The sequence below is a fragment of the Nannospalax galili genome, unplaced genomic scaffold (genome assembly GCF_000622305.1).
Source record: "Nannospalax galili isolate Female #2095 unplaced genomic scaffold, S.galili_v1.0 scaffold286, whole genome shotgun sequence".
NCBI lineage: Eukaryota > Metazoa > Chordata > Mammalia > Rodentia > Spalacidae > Nannospalax > Nannospalax galili.
The window spans coordinates 3,508,443-3,518,790 of NW_008359442.1; the positions used below are offsets into that span (position 1 = coordinate 3,508,443).

At 42.9% G+C, this 10,348-nt stretch overlaps 1 pseudogene; it reads right to left on the minus strand.

The window, feature by feature from the left end:
* On the minus strand, nucleotides 1–973 carry LOC103725779 (annotated as a pseudogene).
* Nucleotides 974–10,348: the final 9,375 nt, after the last annotated feature.

The window sequence follows — 10,348 nt, forward strand, 5'->3', positions numbered from 1 at the left end:
TTTAACAGACTTAATTCACTTAATTTTTTTTCTCATATAAAAGCCCTAGATAGTAGCCACAGCTGGAGACTGGGTTCTCTGCACAGACTCTGATGCAGGTTTTCATAAGATGATAGAGAAATTCTTGATAGGGAGACTTGGTGAAGACCATCTCTTTCCACAGGTCAGGGGTCTGGTGTCTGTAAATCTCAGAGATGGCATCAAAGGTGGCCTTGGCGAAGTTGCCCAGGGTGGCCATGCAGCCCGGGCTGATGTGTAGTAGTCATCAATACCAGCGATCAGCAGCAGCTTCTTGGGTACAGGAGCAGAGATGATGCCAGTGCCTCTGGGGGCAGAGATGAGGCGCACCATCACAGAGCCACAGTGGCCTGTCACCTTGCACTGCACGGTGTGGGGCTTGCCAATTTTGTTTCCCCAGTAGCCTCTCTGAACAGGGACAATGGAAAGCTTAGCCAAGATGATGGACCCTCGAATTGCAGTGCTACCTACTTGGAGCACTGAACACCCAAAGCAACACAACTGTTGTAGTCCCCAGTGGCGACAAAAGCCTTGAATCTGGTCTGCTGGCCAGCTCAGGTCTGTTTCTGCACTGGCATGATCTTTAAAACCTCAATCTTGGGTCTGGAGAGATGGCTCAGCAGTTAAGAGGACCCGGGTTCGATTCCCAGCACCCAGATGGCGGCTATGAACCGTCCTTAACTCCAGTTCCAGGGGAATCTGAAGCCCTCTTCTGACCTCCAAGGCATTGCATGACACGGGTGCACTCACATACATGCAGGCAATACACTCATACACATAAAATTAAAATAATAAATAAAATATTAAAAAAAAAACCCTCATCCTTAAGAGATGCTTCCAGTCAATAATCTCAGATTCCTTACTGGGCAGGGAGAACAGGTACATCTCCTCCAGGGACTTGATTTTCATGTTCTTCACCAGGCAGCCCAGCTTGGTGACTGGAATCCACTCCTTGTCTTAAGCTTTGCCTCCATGAGCCCCAACCCAGGGCCTGGGACACCAATACCAAATGCTCTATGGAAGCCAGAAGCCGCCAAAGCCTCCCAAGCCTCCCACTGCACCAGCATCATCCTCCATTTGATGTTTCCTGAGGAAGAAGCAAAATAATTTTTTTAAAAAAAAGATAATTAACAGAAAATCTACTGTGTCCAATGCATTTGAGATTAATTTTTTTGTTTGTTTGTTTGTTTTTGAGATAGGGTTTCCCTGTAGCCCCAGCTGTCCTGGAGCTCACTATGTAGACCAGGCTGGCCTTGAACTCACAGAGGATCCGCCTGCCTCTGCCTCCCAAGTGCTGGGATTAAAGGTGAGCGCCACCACACCTGGCTAGATTAATTTTTGTAATTAAAAAATTTAAGTTTAATTTTATGTGTATGAGTATTTTGCCTGCATGTATGTAAGTGCACCCATGTTGTACAACACCTGCAGAGGCCAGAAGAGGGTGTCAGATCCTCTGGAACTGGAGTTATGGATGGTTGTTAGCCACCATGGGAATACTGGAAACTGAACCCAGGTCCTCTGCATGTGCAGTCAGTGCTCTTAACCACTGAGCCATCTCTCTAGCCCCTTGAGATTAATTTTTACCAAAGCGACAATATCACTTCTTTACAGACAAATTAGTCTATTTTCCTTCTCAGATGAGCAGATAGTCTATCTTTTTATAGATACACTTATCTGCTACTGTGATCGTTGTTTCCCAGAGCTCCAGAGCCCTTTTGACACTTCCCTGGCCCTTCAGCTGCTCATAGCATGCTGATGAATGGAGAACTCTTTCAACTGATTCACAACCTGGGACTGTTGATTTTCATGCAGAGCCTGCTGTTCTGCTGAGTATAGCTTGTTCAGATGCCAGTTAAGCCTTGCAAAGCCCAGCAATTCACAAAGAGTGCTTTATGTCTACCTTCTGGGACTGAGGTACACAAACCAAGTTTCATGTCATGTATAAAAACACTTCACAGTATCTCACTTTGAGACAGCAAGAACTTCTTGATGAAACTTTCTAGCTTCTATTATTTTTATTATTATTTGTCTTTTTGAGTCAGGGTCTTTCTGTAGCGCTACCTGGCCTGGAACTCACAGAGATCCACCTGCCTCTGCCTCCCCAGTGCTGGGATTAAAGGCATGTGCCACCACATTTATTATTTATTATTTATTATTATTATTAGTGTGTGTGTAAATGTGTATGTATGTATTCATGATAGGAATGGGAGTGCATGCCAGAGTACATGTGGAGGTCAGACTACAGTTTTGTGGTGCTGGTTCTCTTCTTCCATCTTTACATGGGTTCTAGGGATGGAACATAGGTCACTGGACTTGTGTGACAAGCCTCTGCGCCATCTTGCTGAACATTTTTTGCAGTGTTACTGTGCCAGCATTACAAATTACCTGAACAAAAAAGCCTGACTCTTAAATCTAGTATTTATTTATTTATTTATTTATTTATTTATTTATTTATTTATTACTTTATTTATTATTTTCATTTTATGTGTATGAGTGTATTGCCTACGTGTGGGTAGGTGTACCCATGTCATGCAGTGCCTGAGGAGGTCAGAAGGGCCTTGGATCCCCTGGAACTGGAGTTATAGATGGTTGTTAGCCACCATGTGGGTGTTGGGAATCGAACCTGGGTTCTCTGCAAGATCACCAGTGCTCTTAACTGTTAACCAATCTCTCTACCCCTTAAATTTAGTTTTTAAGAGTGGGCCCAATTCAGGGACCATTGCAGAAGAGGGGGTGGAAAGATTGTCAGAGCCAGGGAGGAGGTGCATGACCATACAGAAATAGTCCTACAGGCTCCTGGGAACCTTCTCATACACACCTAGAACAATGGTGTAAACATGCACAAAACGCTTGCAAACTTAGGCAGACAAAATCGCAGCACAGAATTGTGGCCCCAGTCTTAGAGAATTATTGGCAGCTGATTACTGTTGGGTGAGGAAGAGCTGATCTTCTTAAAGGGAAAGACTCTAGCTAGGCTGACTAGATCGCAGTAGGTGAACTTGCACTGAGGAGCATCTGAGGACGCTATCTTTACATGATAGGCCTTAACACAAATGACAGAATGGATGAACTCCAGGGAGGGGAATATGGGAGGTGCCAAAGGAGAAGAGGGTATAAAGATGATTTTATGTATGAAATACACAAAAATTCATTAAAAAATTAAAAATAAAGAGTGGGCCCAAAACTCATTTCCCCCAGATATCTCTTGGTGCCTTCAGTCTCCTGGAACTCTGTTCCTGAATCAGGCTTCATGCACATTTTTATTCAGACCAATTTCTCCAGCTTCACTGGGGAAGTAGAAGTTTGTCTCCACCCTTATCTTAACAGACCATCCTGCCTTTTCATTCCTAGTTCTAGAATATCTTGTTTACCTAATTTCAAGTGTCCCTCCCAGTCTTCACTATTCAGTGAAGATGAACACACTGCTTTTCAGCACTTTGATATTTTAATTTTAAGCATACCCACAATCATTCATTATTTTTGGGGGTGGAGTTATTTTTTGGGGTGTAGTACCAAATTGGGGCTCCAGGGGAAAACCCAGGTCGAAAGACACAAGATTCATGGAGCTTTCCAAGGTTAAAAGTCATTAGTCCAGATTATGTCCATTTTATAAGAGTCATTCCTTCACTTCTTGATTTTTTTTTTTTTTTTTAGATTTAGGAAAAAAATTTCATAGAAATTGCAAAAAAATGATTTAACAAAATATTTTATTATTTTTATTTTATGTGTATGAGTATATTGCCTGCATGTGTACTCGTGTCCTGCAATGCCACAGAGGTCAGAAGAGGGCTCGGATTCCCCTGGAACTGGAGTTAAAGATGCTTCACAGCCGCCATGTGGGTGCTGGGAATCGAACCCTGGTCCTCTTCAAGAACAGTCAGCGCTCTTAACTATTGAACCATCTCTCCAGCCCCAACAAAAAATGATTTTATTTCTATGATTCTGAGGAAAGAGGAGACTGGGAACTGTGCTCTTCACAGAGAAGCCAGAAAGAAAGCCATTTTTTTTGAGGAGTTCAGGGTGTTGTGCCCAGAGAACAGATCCCCAAGAATTACCACCGAGTCCAGAGAGCATGCAAGAACAAAGAGTCTTTATTTGGGCTTAAGCTCAGACTCTCAGACCAAACTAACATGGTAGGTTCCCCTGAGAGCCTGGATTGCAGAGGGAGGGAGCTTTTCATAGGTTTCAGACAAAGGGAGGAGGGCAATGACAGAGTTATATTTTGATTGGTCCAAAGAGCCCAGTGCACCAACATACTTTTGAATTGATTGGTTACAGTCTTGGAGGCCTCTCATTGGTGGGTGCTGCCCTCAGGGCTCGGGAATGTGCTGACTGTTATCTTCAGGGCTAGAGGACCCTGTTTATTCCTTACAAGGCCTCAAGCCTGTGGGGGGTGGGGAGGTGGGGGGGGGGGGGTGTGGCTGAACAGGCCCATACTTGCCTAGTCTTTGACCATGAGTCATCACAAAAATGGAGGAATCGGCAGTCAAAATGGAGACGGTGCAGTTTGTCCCTCTGGTTCCCTCAAGCCAAGCAATTTACAGAAGCGAAAAGAGCAGTTAGTCCTAAACAGGGGCAGGGGTCTAGGGAGTCTGGGGGAGGGGGCCAAGGAAAAGGGTTCCACAAGGGAACCTCAGAATTGGAGTATTTTCAGTTCCTGATATGGGGGAAATAAAACAGAGGAAGGAGACACATTTTACTATGAACTCATTAGGAGAAGTAACGTTTGGGGGAAAAAGGTATATGAAGCCATGGAAAAATAGCTTAAGCAAAAAAATTAATTGCATATTGTCAGAAGAAATTGATTAAAATGATTAAAAAATTCTATTCCGTCTTCCCAACCACTGTCAAACTGAAGTTTTTTCTTTTCTTTTTCTGTTTTTATGTGTGTGAGGGTGTGTACATGTGTGTAACAAGGTCTGACTGTATAGCCCAGGTTTGCCTCAAACTCATGCCCCTCTTGCCTCAGATGTCTAAGTGCTGGGGTTGCAGGCATACACCACCATACCTAGCTTGGAAAATACTGTTTTTCTCAAACCACCAAACACTATAAACTAAACGCTATAAAATAAAGAGTGGTAGAAAAAAATTACAGTAGCTGGGGAAGGTTTTTATAAGGTGGAAGAGGATAAGGGTTCATTTATACTGCAAGTATTAGTTGAGTGCTATTGTTATTCAGGGTCTGATGAGAAACGAAAGTCAGCTATATTCTATATTTCCCCAGAAGAAAACTAAAATAAGAGATGAAGAAATGATCACTTTGTTCACTTAAATTACAACCACAATATTGATATTCATAAATGGTCACCTTGCTTGCATTGTTTACTTTTTTAAAAAGTATTTTATTATTTTTATTTTATGTGTATGATTGCTTGCATGTATGTAAGTGCACCCATGTCATGCAATGCCTGTGGAGGTCAGAAGAGGGCTTTGATCCCTGGAACTGGAGTTAGGACAGCTGTTAGCTGCCATGTGTGTGCCGGGAATAGAACCCAGGTCCTCTTCAAGAGCGACCAGTACTCTTAACCACTGAGCCATCTCTCCAGCCCCCGCATTGTTTGCTTTCAATGAAAGATTGTTAAAGAATGAACGGTTTGATGTTATTTAAGCAAGCCAGAAATCCCACAATAACTTCAAATAATTGTTTTCTTAGGGTCTCCTTGTAGCCCCAGCTGGTCTGGAACTTGCTATGTAGCATAGGCTGGCTTCAATCTCACAGTGATTGACCTGCTTCTGCCTCCTGAGTGCTGGGATTAAAGGCATGCACCACCAAGCTCTGCCCACAGGAACTTTAAAAATAATTTATTTTTATTTTATGTGTACAATGAGTGTTTTGCCTGCTTGTATATAAGTGAACCCATAATGTGCAATGCCCTCAGAGGTCAGAAGAGGGCATTGGATCCTCCAGAACTGGAATTAAGGATGGGTGTTAGCTATCATGTGGATGACGGAAACTGAACCCAGGTCCTTTGGAAGCAGTATGTGCTTGTAACCACTGAGTCATCTCTCTAGCCCCAGGTAACTTTATAAAAATTTAAAAATTTTAATGATTGAATCATATTTCAGTATATAAATATAATCATTCCTTAGCTTTTTCTAATGTTGTACATTTAGATCTTTCTTATTTACTGAAAAGCTGTTATGAATGTCTTAGAACCAAACATTAATTTATATATTCAAAAACTTCCCAAGGATTCCTCGGATAATTACTAAAATTAGAAAATTGTCATGCTGGGAATAATGAACCCAAGGTATGGAGGTAAATGTATTTACCAGACCAGACTGATATAAAAGTTATAGTAGCCAGGCGTGGTGGCGCATGCCTTTAATCCCAGCACTCAGGAGGCAGAAGCAGGCAGATCTCTGTGAGTTCAAGGCCAGCCTGGTCTACATAGGGAGTTCCAGGACAGCTGGGGCTAGAGGGAGACACTGTCTCAAAAAGACCAATGAGGAGCTCTTTTTTCTTCCCATGTGCCCATAATTTTCTGTCTTTTTGTCATGATGTACAGGACAAAAGAAAATGGTTACAGTAAAGTGGGGATCCCTGTTAATTGGCCCCAGATGCTATCTAAAGATATTCTTAGCTTTTATATTGGTGGAAGCAAGTGACTTGGTAAGAATACACTTTGTGCCAGGTGTGGTGGCATATACCTTTAATCCCAGCACTCGGGAGGCAGAGGCAGGTGGATCTCTGTGAGTTCAAGGCCAGGCTGGTCTACCTAGCAAGTTCCAGGCCAGCTGGGGCTACGGGGAGGCCCAGTCTCAAAAAGACCAAAAAAAAAAAAAAAAAAAACACTTTGTGGAAGTGGGAGGAGGGAAGATTGTAATAGTTTGAAGTGGGCAGTGAATACAAGGAAACCATGATGTCTGGATACCCCCGGGGAGTTACACATATGCACCCACAGAGCTCATGACAGTACCTGCAAGACCTGTGCAAGCTCAAGCCAGCATGGTTGGGGGAGGATCTGGGCAAGAAGCTCCAGCCCTAGCTGAGGATCTATTGACAACTGATAGCTGCTGAGAGAGTTTTGTTGTTGTTGTTTGTATGAATGTAAATTCCCAGAAAAATCCTGCATCTTGAACTGAACTTCCTACAAGGCAGAGTAACTGATTAACACTTAGTGATTGTGGAGAGTTTGGAATGTTGCTGATCCAGAGCTTAGTTCCTATTAGGGCTATCTTTTGCCCCCAAATAGCCACTCCTTGCCTGCCTCTGTTTGGGACCTTAACATCTTGTGACTGATAGAATGTATTAGCTTAACAAAGAAGCTCATCAAAGGGCTGAGAATGTCACCAGATAGCATCAGAGACCTATAGTGGAACAGCGCCCACCCATGATCCACCTACAGAATGTATCCACCAATGTATCCAAAATGTGTCTCGATTTATGACTTTTCTTTGTTCTGTTACTATAAAAGCTTCATGAAACCGATTCCATGCTGGAACATGGAAGTTGGGGTAGCCTGAATCTGTGTTCCCAGGCTATGGTCACTCATATTTGGCTCCAGAATAAATGATCTTTCATCCCTTTTGAGGTGAGAGTTATGCTTTTGTATTGATATTTGTTGGTTTGTTTTAGATGTGATGCCTGGTAGGTTCACCAGATTCCAAGGGATGTATTCATACCTAAGAGAATGTGGGGGAATACAGATTGAACTTGTCAGGCCTTAAGAAAAAAAAGAAAAATAACAATAGAGGACGTGAAGTCAGAGGAAGTACAGCAGGGTGTGGGGGTGGAAGTAGGTCAATATGATCAAAACACATTGTATGAAATTCTCAAAGAACCAATTCACCCACAAGGTGACTAACAACGTCTGTAACTCCAGTTCCAGAGGATCCAACGCCCTCTTCTGGCCTCTGAGAGCATTGTACAACATGGGTGCACTTACATACATGCAGGCAAAACACTCATATACATAAAAACAAATAAAAGGGGGGATGTAGAGATGGCTCAGTGGTTAAGAGCACTGGCTGCTCTTGCAGAGGACCCAGGTTCAAATTCCAGCACCCGCATGATGGCTAACAACCATCCAAGCTCTAGTTCCAGGGGATCTGATGACCTCTTCTGATCTCAGCAAGCATTACATGACACAGGTGCACTTACATACATGCAGACAATACACTCGTACATATTAAATAAAAGTAATAAAGAAGGGGCTTGAGAGATGGCTCAGTGGTTAAGAGCACTGACTGCTCTTGCAGAGGACCCAGGTTCAATTCCTAACACCCACATGGCGGCTATGAACCATCCTTAACTCCAGTTCCAGGGGAATCCGAAGCCCTCTTCTGACCTCTGCGGCATTGCACCACATGGGTGCGCTCACATACATGCAGGTAATATACTCATACACATAAAATAAAAATACTAAATAAAACATTTTTAAAAATTAAAAAAAATAAGCTGGGTGTGGTGGCTCACACCTGTAGTCCCAGCACTTGGGAGGCAGAGGCAGGTGGATTTCTGTGAGTTCAAGGCTAGCCTGGTCTACATAGTGAGTTCCAGGATAGCTGAAGCTACAGGGAGACCCTGCTTCAAAAAGACAAAAAAAATTAAAAAAATATATTAAAAAAAACCATGCTCATTCCCCACCACTGTAGAAAAGCATTAATATACTGCTATTTCATTAAAAAAAATCATTTGTATGAGTGCACCCATGTTATACAATGCCCATGGAGGCCAGAGAGGGCGTTGGATCCTCTGGAACTGTAGTTAGAAATGATTGTTAGCCACCATGTGGGTTATGGGACCTGAACCTGGGTCCTCTGCAAGAGCAGTAAGGGTTCTTTTTATTATTTATTTATTTATTTACTTATTTATTTATTTATTTTAGTCTTTTTGAGACAGGGTCTCCCTGTAGCCCCAACTGGCCTGGTACTCACCATGCAGACCAAGCTAGCCTCAAACTCACAGAGATCTGCTTGCCTGTGCCTCCCAAGTGGTGGGATTAAAGGAGTGCTTCACCACACCCAGCCAGTAAGGGTTCAGGGTCTCCCTGTAGCCCCCACTGGCCTGGAACTCACTATGTAGACCAGGATGGCCTTGAACTCAAAGAGATCCACCTGCCTCTGCCTCCCAAATGCTGGGATTAAAGGTGTGCACCACCATGTCTGGCTTTCACTGTGTTATTTCTAATAAGGTAAGATACTAGGATCTCTCTTATTGGAGCCATGATTGCTAAAACGAACCTTTTGACCTCAATACCATAATTAGGGTCCCATTATGTAGCCCAGGCTGGTATTGAATGTGACATCCTATCTCAGTATTGGTATTATAGGTATCAGACTGACTAAGAAACGGTAGTTCACAGGGCACTCACTACACAGAAGGCTTTCTATTCAGTTTGAGACAATTTTTTCTTAGCATCTCTAAGTAAAGATGAACTAAGAGATAGGCTCCAGGCCCCACCTAGTGGTTTCTAGAAGAAGAGCAGATGAAACCAAAAATGTTCACAGAAAGTTTCCATGCCACAAATTTCTTGTAAAGATGAGCTATTTGTTATTTCCTTGAACTCTAATTTGGAGGATTAGTATGTGTGAAGTTATCAAAAGTGAAATGCCTAAATCAGTGATTATCAGTCACTGAATCACTGGAGAGCTTATTAACACTTATTTGAGTGTGTGTGTGTATGTGTGCATACCCGTGATTGAGCATGCACTGGTGTGCCAGCATCATACGCGGCAGGAACTGGTTCTCACCTTCCACCATATCAGTTCCAGGGATCGAACTCGGGTCGTCAGGTTTGCTGGTGCTTTTACCTGGCTAAGCCATCTCACCAGGCCAAGAATTTATTTAAAGCAGAGAATCCGTCGGTAAAAATTCATTTGAAACACAAGTCCTTAGATCCTGTTTTAAAGAATCCGATTTGGTAGGTGTGGGATATGACCCACTTGAGACTACACTTGAAGAAAGCCTTCTCGAAGCACATTAGGTATGTTGTAGCTGAACCATTATTCTGTCCCAGCTGCTTATTGAGTTGGAAGCAAATCATTTGGAGATCAAATGAGACTTCACTGACTACTGAGAGGAAAAACAAGATGTAGAAGGGCTATTGGGATATCTGGAGCAGCCCTCATCCTCAGATGTATTGGAGATAGACTGCATACAGGAGGCTGGCTCCCCCAACCCCACCAATCCTTTGTATACATTTGTTTTTTTTTTTTTTAAATAGAGATCAAATGAGACTTCACTGACTACTGAGAGGAAAAACAAGATGTAGAAGGGCTATTGGGATATCTGGAGCAGCCCTCATCCTCAGATGTATTGGAGATAGACTGCATACAGGAGGCTGGCTCCCCCAACCCCACCAATCCTTTGTATACATTTGTTTTT